We start from the raw sequence: 15,058 nt of genomic DNA, 5'->3' as shown, positions 1-15,058 counted from the left end.
GGATAAAAAGTTTAACACTCTACCGATTGAGCTAACCGGGCTACGGTCTGCATTAAAACAAAAGACATAATGGAAGATAAAAATCAATGATTTAGCAGCTAATACAATTATAAGTGTGTTTGTGAATTGTGCTATGTCCAACTCCAGCTATACGCAATCTAATCTTCCCGGAACAAAGACGCTCCACCGGCTGTGGTAACCGGTCTACGGCTGCGTATTCTTTAATGCGTGTTCATTTTTACAAATTGAACCTTCCCGGAACAAAGAGGCGCCCGATAAGGGACTTGAACCCTTGACCGTTGGATTAAAAGTCCAACGCTCTACCGACTGAGCTAACCGGGCTACGGTCTGCATTAGAACAAAAGATATAACACATGGTAAAAATCAATGTTTTAGCAGCTAATACACATATAAGTGTGTTTCTGCATTGTGATATGTCCAACGCCATCTATACACAATCCAATCTTCCCGGAACAAAGACGCTCTACCGATTGAGCTAACCGGGCTACGGTCCGCGTTAAACGAAACACATACCGGATCGTCGGAATCTGTTTATTAGGCAGCTAATACAATTATAAGTGTGTTTGTGCATTGTGCAATGTCCAACACCAGCTATACACAATCTAACGTGAATCTTCTCAGCGTGATTTATTTTTACAAATTGAACCTTTCCGGAACAAAGAGGCGCCCGATAGCGCACTTGACTACTTGATCGTTGGATAAAAAGTTCAACACTCTACCGATTGAGCTAACCGGGCTACGGTCTGCATTAAAACAAAAGACATAACAAATGATAAAAATGAATGATTTAGCAGCTAATACAAGTATAAATAAGTGTGTTTATGCATTGTGCTATGTCCAACGCCAGCTTATACACAATCTAATCTTCCCGGAACAAAGACGCTCCACCGGCTGTGGTAACCGGGCTACGGTCTGCGTATTATTTAATGCGTGATCTTTTTTACAAATTGAACCTTCCCGGAACAAAGAGGCGCCCGATAAGGGACTTGAACCCTTGACCGTTGGATTAAAAGTCCAACGCTCTACCGACTGAGCTAACCGGGCCACGGTCCGCATTGAAGCAAAAGACATGACGGATGATAAAAATCTATGATTTAGCAGCTAATACAATTATAAGTGTGTTTGTGTTAGCGCACTTGACTCCTTGATCGTTGGATAAAAAGTTTAACGCTCTACCGACTGAGCTAACCGGGCTACGGTGTGCAGTCAAACAAAAGACATGACGGATGATAAAGATCAATGAATTAGCAGCTAATACTATTATAAGTGTGTTTGTGCATTGTGCTATGTCCATCGCCAGCTATACACAATATAATCTTCTCGGAACAAAGACGCTCCCCCGGCTGTGGTAATCGGGCTACGGTCTGCGTTGGAACTAAGGACATAGTCTTTAATGCGTGATCATTTTTAAAAATTGAACCTTTCCGGAACAAAGAGGCGCCCGATAGCGCACTTAACTCCTTGATCGTTGGATGAAAATTTCAACACTCTACCGATTGAACTAACTGGGATACGGTCTGCATTAAAACCAAAGACATAACGGATGATAAAAGTCAATGATTTAGCAGCTAATACAATTATAAGTGTGTTTGTGCAATTTGCTATGTCCAACACCAGCTATACACAATCTAATCTTCCCCGAACAAAGACGCTCCACCGGCTGTGGTAACCGGGCTACGGTGTGCAGTCAAACAAAAGACATGACGGATGATAAAAATCAATGATTTAGCAGCTAACACAATTATAAGTGTGTTTGTGCATTGTGCTATGTCCATCGCCAGCTATACACAATCTAATCTTCTCGGAACAAAGACGCTCCACCGGCTGTGGTAACCGGGCTACGGCTACGGCGTGTTCATTTTTACAAATTGAACCTTCCCGAAACAAAGAGGCGCCCGATAAGGGACTTGAACCCTTGACCGTTGGATTTAAATTATTATTTTTTTTTTTTTTTTTTTTTTTTTTTTTTGCGGATCAGAATTTTCCAAGGCACAGATCAGTGTCTAATGCCACGTCATATCCGTTTCATATCGGTATAACGCTTCATAAGCATGCCACTGCATAAGCAGCAGTCATAAACTTATGGAGGCTTCAGTATCTGCCGCGCCATTGCACAGCACAAACTTCCACCCCGGGGTTCGGTATACACTGTATGTCACAGCATAACTTTCGCCCAGGGCTTCCGTCTGCACCATGCATAGCATAGCTCAACTTCCGCCCCCCGGCTTCCGTACATACTGCGTGACGCTTAACACGCACACAGCATGACATCCACCGTGAAGCTTCCGATTCATCACGTCCGCTTAATATGTGATGGTATTTCCGACATAAAAAATGAATAAAATTGCAGAGTCCACTTGGGCAGATATGCTTTTGTTTATGGTGGATTGCGTTATGTAGCTGAATATCCATTTAGGATCTCCTTCCAGTTATTTACTATTCCGAGAAAATTAAGGTTAGTAAAAGTGTTCTCCATTGTGTTTAAAAATTGTGTAAAGTGAGATATTGTTTTTGAAATTATGTCATCGTCCATAGGGGACAAATATTTATTTTGGATATCCAGTCTTATTTTGGTGCCAATTAAGTTCTTTTTCCATATTACATAACATTTGGTGACTACTATTCGGTTATGCCCCCTGTAACTATTGTAGAATATTTCCTTTAGAGTTATTTTGATGGAGTTGCTTAGTACGCTGTTAAGAATTTTTAAAAGTTTTACCGCATATTTCCTCGTTGATTTACAGTTTATAATTATATGTCCTGTATTGTCTACAGGCCCTTTGCAAAATTTGCAGCCTAATATTTTTAAGTTTCCGAGAGTATCATACCTGAGGGACATTCCCCTCAAGCGATCGCCGAATATGTACCCCTCTCTTATAATGCGATACGAGATTATTCGTTCCGCGTTAGTAAACTTATTTTTATAATCATGGTTAAATAGGTGAGCTTCTTCCCAATTCACATTCAGCAGCTGTTGTTTGTCTTTGGCTGTCCTGTTGTTCTTCAATTTCATGTACAGGTCTTTATGTCTTGCAACCTCCCAGGTGGATTGCGAGAAATTCAATTCTTTATAGATGTCGAGGATGTATGCCCATTGCTCTGGAATAGTATTGCTGTGGGGCATTGAGTTGGTGTATCTATCCTTGTTAATTTGCTTGACTCTGGATCCCAAAGAGTATAATGCCTCTATTTGCCAAAATTGAGTTAGGGGTTCGTTACCCACGATGTATCTCATTTTTTCCACTGCACATGCCTTTATTTTTGCATCAACATCAATCATATTGATCCCACCATCGTTCCACATTCTTTGTAGCGATTTTCTGCTAATGGCCTCTATCTTTTGCGGGTGCCAGAGGAACTTAAACAGCGCACTCTCGATTTTCTTTATATACGTTTTCGGGATTCTCTTTACTCTCGTATGGAAGATTATGACAGACATAATCATGGAGTTGATTGATATCAGTTTACCATACCAGGTGAGGTTTCGCAGCTTAACGTAATTTAGGGTTCGTATCATCTTATTTTCGATTACCTGCCACATATTGTTTAAGTCCATATTTCCAAATTGTATTCCAAGTATTATGGTGTTTTGTTTTATGTAGTTCCCACGTGGCGAATTGTTCACTAAATTATGCGATTCTTTTGTAATACAGAGAACTTCGGTCTTATCTTTATTTATTTTTTGTCCGGTTGCTAAATGGAAATTGTCTAGCTCGTGAAAGATTTCTGTAATAGATAATTGATCTCTAACTGCGAACGTGATATCATCAGCAAACTGATCGAGTTTATGCTCGTATCTCCCCAGTTGGATACCATGTATATTGGCATTTAATTGTACCGATCTTGCTAGGGGCTCTATATTGATGGCGTAGAGAAGCATACTTAACGGGCATCCTTGTCTAATATCGATTTCCTGCGTGAGTCTACCGTTTACATCTACCTGACTTTTAATTCCGTAATACATGCTTTTAATTGCTTTTGAGATTCTATTTCCAAGTCCAATTTGATGTAAAATTTTAAATAAGAAGTCATGATTCACTCTATCAAAAGCTTTAAGATTGTCTATTATTATTAGTGATCCGGGGATATTTTTCATTTTGCAGTGTCTAATTATAGCGTCTATATTATAATGAACATCTTCCATACATCTTTGCTTGAGTGCGCATTTCTGGGATGGACTTATGATTTTGTTTAGTACTGGTTCTAATCGTTTAACAAGGATTCTTGATAGGATTTTATAGTCTGCATTGAGCGTTGTGATTGGCCTCCAATTTTTTAAATTTGTTTTGTCTCCCTTCTTGTATACTAATTTAACTTTCGCTATGGTAGCAGATTTTGGTATTTGGCCGAAATATAATATGTTATTCATAAGTTGAGTAAATTGCTTTTTAATAGAGTTCCAGAAGGTCAGGTAGAATTCTTTGGATAGACCATCAAATCCTGGGGATTTATCGTTTCCCATAAATTTTATCGCCCTATATACCTCTTCTTGTGAGATATAACTTTCTAGTATGATATTATCCTCATCTGCAATTTTAGAAGAGCCCATTAAGTTTAGATAACGATTTTGGTATTGTTCTTGCATTATATTCTCTTTGCCCCATAGGTTCTTATAGAAACTTTCTACTATTGATATGATCTCCCCGGGATTTGTTTTTACATTTTGGTCATTTGTCACCAGCTCTTCTATTGTTGTTTGCCTAGATCTGCGCCGGATTTTTTCAGAAAAGGTTTTGGTGGGCCTTTCCCCTTCTTCAAGGTTTTTCATTTTTGCCATTAGTATGTCCCTTTTGTTTCGTTCATCTTGAATTATCTCGATCTGCGATTTTAGCCTTTTGATTTCGATCATGTTTTCCGCTTTCCCCTCATTGATTAGTATATCAAATCTTTTTGGATTTAAAGTCCAACGCTCTACCGACTGAGCTAACCGGGCTACGGTCTGCATTAAAACAAAAGATATAACACATGGTAAAAATCAATGTTTTAGCAGCTAATACACATATAAGTGTGTTTCTGCATTGTGATATGTCCAACGCCATCTATACACAATTCAATCTTCCCGGAACAAAGATGCTCTACCGACTGAGCTGACCGGGCTACGGTCCGCGTTACGAAACACATACCGGATCGTCGGAATCTGTTTATTAAGCAGCTAATACAATTATAAGTGTGTTTGTGCATTGTGCAATGTCCAACACCAGCTATACACAATCTAACGTGAATCTTCTCAGCGTGATTTATTTTTACAAATTGAACCTTTCCGGAACAAAGAGGCGCCCGATAGCGCACTTGACTACTTCAGTAATCAGTAATCAGTAGTTTATTTCTAACCATACTTAAAATAGGCACAAACATACAAATTGCAATAAATTAAATTATAAATTGGCCATATTTCAGGGTGAAGATCGTTGGATCGTTGGATAAAAAGTTCAACACTCTACCGATTGAGCTAACCGGGCTACGGTCTGCATTAAAACAAAAGACATAACAAATGATAAAAATGAATGATTTAGCAGCTAATACAAGTATAAATAAGTGTGTTTGTGTATTGTGCTATGTCCAACACCAGATATACACAATCTAACGTTAATCTTCTCAGCGTGACCTATTTTTACAAATTGAACCTTTCCGGAACAAAGAGGCGCCCGATAGCGCACTTGACTCCTTGATCGTTGGATAAAAATTTCAACACTCTACCGATTGAGCTAACCGGGCTACGGTCTGCATTAAATCAAAAGACATAACGGATGATAAAAGTCAACGATTTAGCAGCTAATACAATTATAAGTGTGTTTGTGCATTTTGCTATGTCCAACGCCATCTATACACAATCCAATCTTCCCGGAACAAAGACGCTCTACCGACTGAGGTAACTCTACCGACTGAGCTAACCGGGCTACGGTCCGCGTTAAACGAAACATATACCGGATCGTCGGAATCTGTTTATTAAGCAGCTAATACAATTATAAGTGTGATTGTTCATTGTGCTATGTCCAACACCAGCTATACACAATCTAACGTTAATCTACTCAGCGTGATCTATTTTTACAAATTGAACTATTCCGGAACAAAGAGGCGCCCGATAGCGCACTTGACTCCTTGATCGTTGGATGAAAATTTCAACACTTTACCAATTGAGCAAAATGGGCTACGGTCTGCATTAATTGAAACAAAAGATATAACGGATGATAAAAGTCAATGATTTAGCAGCTAATACAATTATAAGTGTGTTTGTGCATTTTGCTATGTCCAACGCCAGCTATACACAATCTAATCTTCCCGGAACAAAGACGCCCCACCGGCTGTGGTAACCGGGCTACGGTCTGCGTTGGAACTAAGGACATATTCTTTAATGCGTGATCTTTTTTACAAATTGAACCTTCCCGGAACAAAGAGGCGCCCGATAAGGGACTTGAACCCTTGACCGTTGGATTAAAAGTCCAACGCTCTACCGACTGAGCTAACCGGGCTACGGTGTGCAGTCAAACAAAAGACATGACGGATGATAAAAATCAATGAATTAGCAGCTAATACAATTATAGGTGTATTTGTGCATTGTGCTACGTCCATCGCCAGCAATACACAACCTAATCTTCTCGGAACAAAGACGCTCCACCGGCTGTGGTAACCGGGCTACGTTCTGTGTTGGAACTAAGGACATATTCTTTACTGCGGGATCTTTTTTACAAATAGATCCTTCCCGCAAAAAAAGGTGCCCGATAAGGGACTTGAACCCTTGACCGTTGGATTAAAAGTCCAACGATCTTCCGACTGAGCTAACCGGGTTACGGTCCGCGTTAAAACAAAAGACATAACGGATGATAAAAATCAAAAATTTTGCAGCTAATACAATTATAAGTGTGTTTGTGCATTGTGCTATGTCCAACACCAGCTATACACAATCTAACGTTAATCTTCTCAGCGTGATCTATTTTTACAAATTGAACATTTCCGGAACAAAGGGCGCCCGATAGCGCACTTGACTCCTTGATCGTTGTATAAAAAGTTTAACACTCCACCGATTGAGCTAACCGGGCTACGGTCTGCATTAAAACAAAAGACATAACAGACGATAAAAATCTATGATTTAGCAGCTAATACAATTATAAGTGTGTTTGTGTTAGCGCACTTGACTCCTTGATCGTTGGATAAAAAGTTTAACGCTCTACCGACTGAGCTAACCGGGCTACGGTGTGCAGTCAAACAAAAGACATGACGGATGATAAAAATCAATGAATTAGCAGCTAATACTATTATAAGTGTGTTTGTGCATTGTGCTATGTCCATCGCCAGCTATACACAATATAATCTTCTCGAAACAAAGACGCTCCCCCGGCTGTGGTAATCGGGCTACGGTCTGCGTTGGAACTAAGGACATAGTCTTTAATGCGTGATCTTTTTTAAAAATTGAACCTTTCCAGAACAAAGAGGCGCCCGATAGCGCATTTGACTCCTTGATCGTTGGATGAAAATTTCAACACTCTACCGATTGAACTAACTGGGCTACGGTCTGCATTAAAACCAAAGACATAACGGATTATAAAAATCAATGATTTAGCAGCTAACACAATTATAAGTGTGTTTTGCATTGTGCTATGTCTATCGCCAGCTATACACAATCTAATCTTCTCGGAACAAAGACGCTCCAGCGGCTGTGGTAACCGGGCTACGTCTGCGTTGGAACTAAGGACATATTCTTTACTGCGTGATCTTTTTTACAAATAGATCCTTTCCGCAAAAAAAGGCGCCCGATCAGGGACTTGAACCCTTGATCGTTGGATTAAAAGTCCAACGCTCTACCGACTGAGCTAACCGGGCTACGGTCCGCGTTAAAACAAAAGACATAACGGATGATAAAAATGAAAAATGTTGCAGCTAATAAAATTATAAGTGTGTTTGTGCATTGTGCTATGTCCAACACCAGCTGTATACAATCTAACGTTAATCTTCTCAGCGTGATCTATTTTTACAAATTGAAACTTTCCGGAACAAAGAGGCGCCCGATAGCGCACTTGACTCCTTGATCGTTGGATAAAAAGTTTAACACTCTACCATTTGAGCTAACCGGGCTACGGTCTGCATTAAAACAAAAGACATAACGGACGATAAAAATCAATGATTTAGCAGCTAATACAATTATAAGTGTGTTTGTGCATTTTGCTATGTCCAACGCAAGCTATACACAATCTAATCTTCCCGGAACAAAGACGCTCCACCGGCTGTGGTAACCGGGCTACGGTCTGCGTTGGAACTAAGGACATATTCTTTAATGCGTGATCTTTTTTACAAATTGAACCTTCCCGGAACAAAGAGGCGCCCGATAAGGGACTTGAACCCTTGACCGTTGGATTAAAAGTCCAACGCTCTACCGACTGAGCTAACCGGGCTACGGTGTGCAGTCAAACAATAGACATGACGGATGATAAAAATCAATGAATTAGCAGCTAATACAATTATAAGTGTGTTTGTGCATTGTGCTACGTCCATCGCCAGCTATACACAATCTAATCTTCTCTGAACAAAGACGCTCCACCGGCTGTGGTAACCGGGCTACGGTCTGCGTTGGAACTTTGGACATATTCTTTAATGCGTGATCTTTTTTACAAATTGAACCTTCCCGGAACAAAGAGGCGCCCGATAAGGGACTTGAACCCTTGACCGTTGGATTAAAAGTCCAACGTTCTACCGACTGAGCTAACCGGGCTACGGTGTGCAGTCAAACAAAAGACATGACGGATAATAAAAATCAATGAATTAGCAGCTAATACAATTATAAGTGTATTTGTGCATTGTGCTACGTCCATCGCCAGCTATACACAATCTAATCTTCTCGGAACAAAGACGCTCCACCGGCTGTGGTAACCGGACTACGTCCTGTGTTGGAACTAAGGACATATTCTTTACTGCGGGATCTTTTTTACAAATAGATCCTTCCCGCAAAAAAAGGCGCCCGATAAGGGACTTGAACCCTTGACCGTTGGATTAAAAGTCCAACGCTCTACCGACTGAGCTAACCGGGCTACGGTCCGCGTTAAAACAAAAGACATAACGGATGATAAAAAAAGAAAAAATTTTGCAGCTAACACAATTATAAGTGTGTTTGTGCATTGTGCTATGTCCAACACCAGCTATATACAATCTAACGTTAATCTTCTCTGCGTGATCTATTTTCACAAATTGAAACTTTCCGGAACAAAGAGGCGCCCGATAGCGCACTTGACTCCTTGATCGTTGGATAAAAATTTCAACATTCTACCGATTGAGCTAACCGGGCTACGGTCTGCATTAAATCAAAAGACATAACGGATGATAAAAGTCAACGATTTAGCAGCTAATACAATTATAAGTGTGTTTGTGCATTTTGCTATGTCCAACGCCAGCTATACACAATCTAATCTTCCCGGAACAAAGACGCTCCACCGGCTGTGGTAACCGGGCTACGGTCTGCGTTGGAACTAAGGACATATTCTTTAATGCGTGATCTTTTTTAAAAATTAAACCATTCCGGAACAAAGAGGCGCCCGATAGCGCACTTGACTCCTTGATCGTTGGATGAAAATTTCAACACTCTACCGATTGAGCTAAACGGGCTACGGTCTGCATTAATTGAAACAAAAGATATAACGGATGATAAAAGTCAATGATTTAGCAGCTAAAACAATTATAAGTGTGTTTGTGCATTTTGCTATGTCCAACGCCAGCTATACACAATCTAATCTTCCCGGAACAAAGACGCTCCACCGGCTGTGGAACCGGGCTACGGTCTGCGTTGGAACAAAGGACATATTCTTTAATGCGTGATCTTTTTTACAAATTGAACCTTCCCGGAACAAAGGGACTTGAACCCTTAACCGTTGGATTAAAATTCCAACGCTCTACCGACTGAGCTAACCGGGCTACGGTGTGCAGTCAAACAAAAGACATGACGGATGATAAAAATCAATGAATTAGCAGCTAATACAATTATAAGTGGGTTTGTGCATTGTGCTATGTCAATCGCCAGCTATACACAATCTAATCTTCTCGGAACAAAGACGCTCCACCGGCTGTGGTAACCGGGCTACGGTCTGCGTTGGAAATAAGGACATATTCTTTACTCTGTGATCTTTTTTAAAAATTGATCCTTCCCGCAAAAAAAGGCGCCCGATAAGGGACTTGAACCCTTGACCGTTGGATTAAAAGTCCAACGCTCTACCGACTGAGCTAACCGGGGTACGGTCTGCATTAAAACAAAAGATATAACATATAGTAAAAATAAATGTTTTAGCAGCTAATACACATATAAGTGTGTTTCTGCATTGTGATATGTCCAACGCCAGCTATACACAATCTAATCTTCCCGGAACAAAGACGCTCCCCCGGCTGTGGTAATCGGGCTACAGTCTGCGTTGGAACTAAGGACATATTCTTTAATGCGTGATCTTTTTTAAAAATTAAACCATTCCGGAACAAAGAGGCACCCGATAGCGCACTTGACTCCTTGATCGATGGATGAAAATTTTAACACTCTACCGATTGAGCTAAATGGGCTACGGTCTGCATTAATTGGAACAAAAGATATAACGGATGATAAAAGTCAATGATTTAGCAGCTAATACAATTATAAGTGTGTTTGTGCATTTTGCTATGTCCAACGCCAGCTATACACAATCTAATCTTCCCGGAACAAAGACGCTCCACCGGCTGTGGTAACCGGGCTACGGTCTGCGTTGGAACTAAGGACATATTCTTTAATGGGTGATCTTTTTTACAAATTGAACCTTCCCGGAACAAAGAGGCGCCCGATAAGGGACTTGAACCCTTGACCGTTGGATTAAAAGTCCAACGCTCTACCGACTGAGCTAACCGGGCTACGGTGTGCAGTCAAACAATAGATATGACGGATGATAAAAATCAATGAATTAGCAGCTAATACAATTATAAGTGTGTTTGTGCATTGTGCTACGTCCATCGCCAGCTATACACAATCTAATCTTTTCGGAACAAAGACGCTCCACCGGCTGTGGTAACCGGGCTACGGTCTGCGTTGGAACTATGGACATATTCTGTAATGCGTGATCTTTTTTACAAATTGAACCTTCCCGGAACAAAGAGGCGCCCGATAAGGGACTTGAACCCTTGACCGTTGGATTAAAAGTCCAACGCTCTACCGACTGAGCTAACCGGGCTACGGTGTGCAGTCAAACAAAAGACATGACGGATGAAAAAAATCAATGAATTAGCAGCTAATACAATTATAAGTGTATTTGTGCATTGTGCTACGTCCATCGCCAGCTATACACAATCTAATCTTCTCGGAACAAAGACGCTCCACCGGCTGTGGTAACCGGACTACGTTCTGTGTTGGAACTAAGGACATATTCTTTACTGCGGGATCTTTTTTACAAATAGATCCTTCCCGCAGAAAAAGGCGCCCGATAAGGAACTTGAACCCTTGACCGTTGGATTAAAAGTCCAACGCTCTACCGACTGAGCTAACCGGGCTACGGTCCGCGTTAAAACAAAAGACATAACGGATGATAAAAATCAAAAATTTTGCAGCTAATACAATTATGAGTGTGTTTGTGCATTGTGCTATGTCCAACACCAGCTATACACAATCTAACGTTAATCTTCTCAGCGTGATCTATTTTTACAAATTGAACATTTCCGGAACAAAGAGGCGCCCGATAGCGCACTTGACTCCTTGATCGTTGTATAAAAAGTTTAACACTTCACCGATTGAGCTAACCGGGCTACGGTCTGCATTAAAACAAAAGACATAACAGACGATAAAAATCTATGATTTAGCAGCTAATACAATTATAAGTGTGTTTGTGTTAGCGCACTTGACTCCTTGATCGTTGGATAAAAAGTTTAACGCTCTACCGACTGAGCTAACCGGGCTACGGTGTGCAGTCAAACAAAAGACATGACGGATGATAAAAATCAATGAATTAGCAGCTAATACTATTATAAGTGTGTTTGTGCATTGTGCTATGTCCATCGCCAGCTATACACAATATAATCTTCTCGGAACAAAGACGCTCCCCCGGCTGTGGTAATCGGGCTACGGTCTGCGTTGGAACTAAGGACATAGTCTTTAATGCGTGATCTTTCTCAAAAATTGAACCTTTCCGGAACAAAGAGGCGCCCGATAGCGCACTTGACTCCTTGATCGTTGGATGAAAATTTCAACACTCTACTGATTGAACTAACTGGGCTACGGTCTGCATTAAAACCAAAGACATAACGGATGATAAAAGTCAATGATTTAGCAGCTAATAAAATTATAAGTGTGTTTGTGCAATTTGCTATGTCCAACACCAGCTATACACAATCTAATCTTCCCGGAACAAAGACGCTCCACCGGCTGTGGTAACCGGGCTACGGTCTGCGTTGGAACTAAGGACATATTCTTTAATGGGTGATCTTTTTTACAAATTGAACCTTCCCGGAACAAAGAGGCGCCCGATAAGGGACTTGAACCCTTGACCGTTGGATTAAAAGTCCAACGCTCTACCGACTGAGCTAACCGGGCTACGGTGTGCAGTCAAACAATAGATATGACGGATGATAAAAATCAATGAATTAGCAGCTAATACAATTATAAGTGTGTTTGTGCATTGTGCTACGTCCATCGCCAGCTATACACAATCTAATCTTTTCGGAACAAAGACGCTCCACCGGCTGTGGTAACCGGGCTACGGTCTGCGTTGGAACTATGGACATATTCTGTAATGCGTGATCTTTTTTACAAATTGAACCTTCCCGGAACAAAGAGGCGCCCGATAAGGGACTTGAACCCTTGACCGTTGGATTAAAAGTCCAACGCTCTACCGACTGAGCTAACCGGGCTACGGTGTGCAGTCAAACAAAAGACATGACGGATGAAAAAAATCAATGAATTAGCAGCTAATACAATTATAAGTGTATTTGTGCATTGTGCTACGTCCATCGCCAGCTATACACAATCTAATCTTCTCGGAACAAAGACGCTCCACCGGCTGTGGTAACCGGACTACGTTCTGTGTTGGAACTAAGGACATATTCTTTACTGCGGGATCTTTTTTACAAATAGATCCTTCCCGCAAAAAAAGGCGCCCGATAAGGAACTTGAACCCTTGACCGTTGGATTAAAAGTCCAACGCTCTACCGACTGAGCTAACCGGGCTACGGTCCGCGTTAAAACAAAAGACATAACGGATGATAAAAATCAAAAATTTTGCAGCTAATACAATTATGAGTGTGTTTGTGCATTGTGCTATGTCCAACACCAGCTATACACAATCTAACGTTAATCTTCTCAGCGTGATCTATTTTTACAAATTGAACATTTCCGGAACAAAGAGGCGCCCGATAGCGCACTTGACTCCTTGATCGTTGTATAAAAAGTTTAACACTTCACCGATTGAGCTAACCGGGCTACGGTCTGCATTAAAACAAAAGACATAACAGACGATAAAAATCTATGATTTAGCAGCTAATACAATTATAAGTGTGTTTGTGTTAGCGCACTTGACTCCTTGATCGTTGGATAAAAAGTTTAACGCTCTACCGACTGAGCTAACCGGGCTACGGTGTGCAGTCAAACAAAAGACATGACGGATGATAAAAATCAATGAATTAGCAGCTAATACTATTATAAGTGTGTTTGTGCATTGTGCTATGTCCATCGCCAGCTATACACAATATAATCTTCTCGGAACAAAGACGCTCCCCCGGCTGTGGTAATCGGGCTACGGTCTGCGTTGGAACTAAGGACATAGTCTTTAATGCGTGATCTTTCTCAAAAATTGAACCTTTCCGGAACAAAGAGGCGCCCGATAGCGCACTTGACTCCTTGATCGTTGGATGAAAATTTCAACACTCTACTGATTGAACTAACTGGGCTACGGTCTGCATTAAAACCAAAGACATAACGGATGATAAAAGTCAATGATTTAGCAGCTAATAAAATTATAAGTGTGTTTGTGCAATTTGCTATGTCCAACACCAGCTATACACAATCTAATCTTCCCGGAACAAAGACGCTCCACCGGCTGTGGTAACCGGGCTACGGTCTGCGTTGGAACTAAGGACATATTCTTTAATGGGTGATCTTTTTTACAAATTGAACCTTCCCGGAACAAAGAGGCGCCCGATAAGGGACTTGAACCCTTGACCGTTGGATTAAAAGTCCAACGCTCTACCGACTGAGCTAACCGGGCTACGGTGTGCAGTCAAACAATAGATATGACGGATGATAAAAATCAATGAATTAGCAGCTAATACAATTATAACTGTGTTTGTGCATTGTGCTACGTCCATCGCCAGCTATACACAATCTAATCTTTTCGGAACAAAGACGCTCCACCGGCTGTGGTAACCGGGCTACGGTCTGCGTTGGAACTATGGACATATTCTGTAATGCGTGATCTTTTTTACAAATTGAACCTTCCCGGAACAAAGAGGCGCCCGATAAGGGACTTGAACCCTTGACCGTTGGATTAAAAGTCCAACGCTCTACCGACTGAGCTAACCGGGCTACGGTGTGCAGTCAAACAAAAGACATGACGGATGATAAAAATCAATGAATTAGCAGCTAATACAATTATAAGTGTATTTGTGCATTGTGCTACGTCCATCGCCAGCTATACACAATCTAATCTTCTCGGAACAAAGACGCTCCACCGGCTGTGGTAACCGGACTACGTTCTGTGTTGGAACTAAGGACATATTCTTTACTGCGGGATCTTTTTTACAAATAGATCCTTCCCGCAAAAAAAGGCGCCCGATAAGGGACTTGAACCCTTGACCGTTGGATTAAAAGTCCAACGCTCTACCGACTGAGCTAACCGGGCTACGGTCCGCGTTAAAACAAAAGACATAACGGATGATAAAAATCAAAAATTTTGCAGCTAATACAATTATGAGTGTGTTTGTGCATTGTGCTATGTCCAACACCAGCTATACACAATCTAACGTTAATCTTCTCAGCGTGATCTATTTTTACAAATTGAACATTTCCGGAACAAAGAGGCGCCCGATAGCGCACTTGACTCCTTGATCGTTGTAT

At 41.1% G+C, this 15,058-nt stretch overlaps 17 non-coding genes across 17 annotated transcripts; all 17 read right to left on the bottom strand.

Moving 5' to 3' along the window:
* Nucleotides 1–269: 269 nt before the first annotated feature.
* On the bottom strand, nucleotides 270–342 carry Trnak-uuu (transfer RNA lysine (anticodon UUU)). Its single transcript has one exon. It is a non-coding gene; the product is annotated as a tRNA-Lys (tRNA).
* Nucleotides 343–992: 650 nt separating this feature from the next.
* Trnak-uuu (transfer RNA lysine (anticodon UUU)) lies at nucleotides 993–1,065 on the bottom strand. The gene has a single exon. It is a non-coding gene; the product is annotated as a tRNA-Lys (tRNA).
* Nucleotides 1,066–6,418: 5,353 nt separating this feature from the next.
* Trnak-uuu (transfer RNA lysine (anticodon UUU)) lies at nucleotides 6,419–6,491 on the bottom strand. The gene has a single exon. It is a non-coding gene; the product is annotated as a tRNA-Lys (tRNA).
* A 1,275-nt stretch (nucleotides 6,492–7,766) lies between these two features.
* Trnak-uuu (transfer RNA lysine (anticodon UUU)) lies at nucleotides 7,767–7,839 on the bottom strand. The gene has a single exon. It is a non-coding gene; the product is annotated as a tRNA-Lys (tRNA).
* Nucleotides 7,840–8,335: 496 nt separating this feature from the next.
* On the bottom strand, nucleotides 8,336–8,408 carry Trnak-uuu (transfer RNA lysine (anticodon UUU)). Its single transcript has one exon. It is a non-coding gene; the product is annotated as a tRNA-Lys (tRNA).
* A 244-nt stretch (nucleotides 8,409–8,652) lies between these two features.
* On the bottom strand, nucleotides 8,653–8,725 carry Trnak-uuu (transfer RNA lysine (anticodon UUU)). The gene has a single exon. It is a non-coding gene; the product is annotated as a tRNA-Lys (tRNA).
* A 243-nt stretch (nucleotides 8,726–8,968) lies between these two features.
* Trnak-uuu (transfer RNA lysine (anticodon UUU)) lies at nucleotides 8,969–9,041 on the bottom strand. The gene has a single exon. It is a non-coding gene; the product is annotated as a tRNA-Lys (tRNA).
* Nucleotides 9,042–10,161: 1,120 nt separating this feature from the next.
* Trnak-uuu (transfer RNA lysine (anticodon UUU)) lies at nucleotides 10,162–10,234 on the bottom strand. The gene has a single exon. It is a non-coding gene; the product is annotated as a tRNA-Lys (tRNA).
* A 565-nt stretch (nucleotides 10,235–10,799) lies between these two features.
* Nucleotides 10,800–10,872, bottom strand: Trnak-uuu (transfer RNA lysine (anticodon UUU)). Its single transcript has one exon. It is a non-coding gene; the product is annotated as a tRNA-Lys (tRNA).
* A 244-nt stretch (nucleotides 10,873–11,116) lies between these two features.
* Trnak-uuu (transfer RNA lysine (anticodon UUU)) lies at nucleotides 11,117–11,189 on the bottom strand. The gene has a single exon. It is a non-coding gene; the product is annotated as a tRNA-Lys (tRNA).
* Nucleotides 11,190–11,432: 243 nt separating this feature from the next.
* On the bottom strand, nucleotides 11,433–11,505 carry Trnak-uuu (transfer RNA lysine (anticodon UUU)). The gene has a single exon. It is a non-coding gene; the product is annotated as a tRNA-Lys (tRNA).
* A 963-nt stretch (nucleotides 11,506–12,468) lies between these two features.
* On the bottom strand, nucleotides 12,469–12,541 carry Trnak-uuu (transfer RNA lysine (anticodon UUU)). The gene has a single exon. It is a non-coding gene; the product is annotated as a tRNA-Lys (tRNA).
* Nucleotides 12,542–12,785: 244 nt separating this feature from the next.
* Trnak-uuu (transfer RNA lysine (anticodon UUU)) lies at nucleotides 12,786–12,858 on the bottom strand. The gene has a single exon. It is a non-coding gene; the product is annotated as a tRNA-Lys (tRNA).
* Nucleotides 12,859–13,101: 243 nt separating this feature from the next.
* On the bottom strand, nucleotides 13,102–13,174 carry Trnak-uuu (transfer RNA lysine (anticodon UUU)). Its single transcript has one exon. It is a non-coding gene; the product is annotated as a tRNA-Lys (tRNA).
* Nucleotides 13,175–14,137: 963 nt separating this feature from the next.
* Trnak-uuu (transfer RNA lysine (anticodon UUU)) lies at nucleotides 14,138–14,210 on the bottom strand. Its single transcript has one exon. It is a non-coding gene; the product is annotated as a tRNA-Lys (tRNA).
* Nucleotides 14,211–14,454: 244 nt separating this feature from the next.
* On the bottom strand, nucleotides 14,455–14,527 carry Trnak-uuu (transfer RNA lysine (anticodon UUU)). Its single transcript has one exon. It is a non-coding gene; the product is annotated as a tRNA-Lys (tRNA).
* A 243-nt stretch (nucleotides 14,528–14,770) lies between these two features.
* On the bottom strand, nucleotides 14,771–14,843 carry Trnak-uuu (transfer RNA lysine (anticodon UUU)). The gene has a single exon. It is a non-coding gene; the product is annotated as a tRNA-Lys (tRNA).
* Between the last annotated feature and the right edge of the window lie 215 nt (nucleotides 14,844–15,058).

Source organism: Styela clava, chromosome 2 (assembly GCF_964204865.1).
Source record: "Styela clava chromosome 2, kaStyClav1.hap1.2, whole genome shotgun sequence".
NCBI classification, from domain to species: Eukaryota; Metazoa; Chordata; class Ascidiacea; order Stolidobranchia; family Styelidae; genus Styela; species Styela clava.
This window is presented reverse-complemented; position numbering and strand designations above follow the sequence as displayed.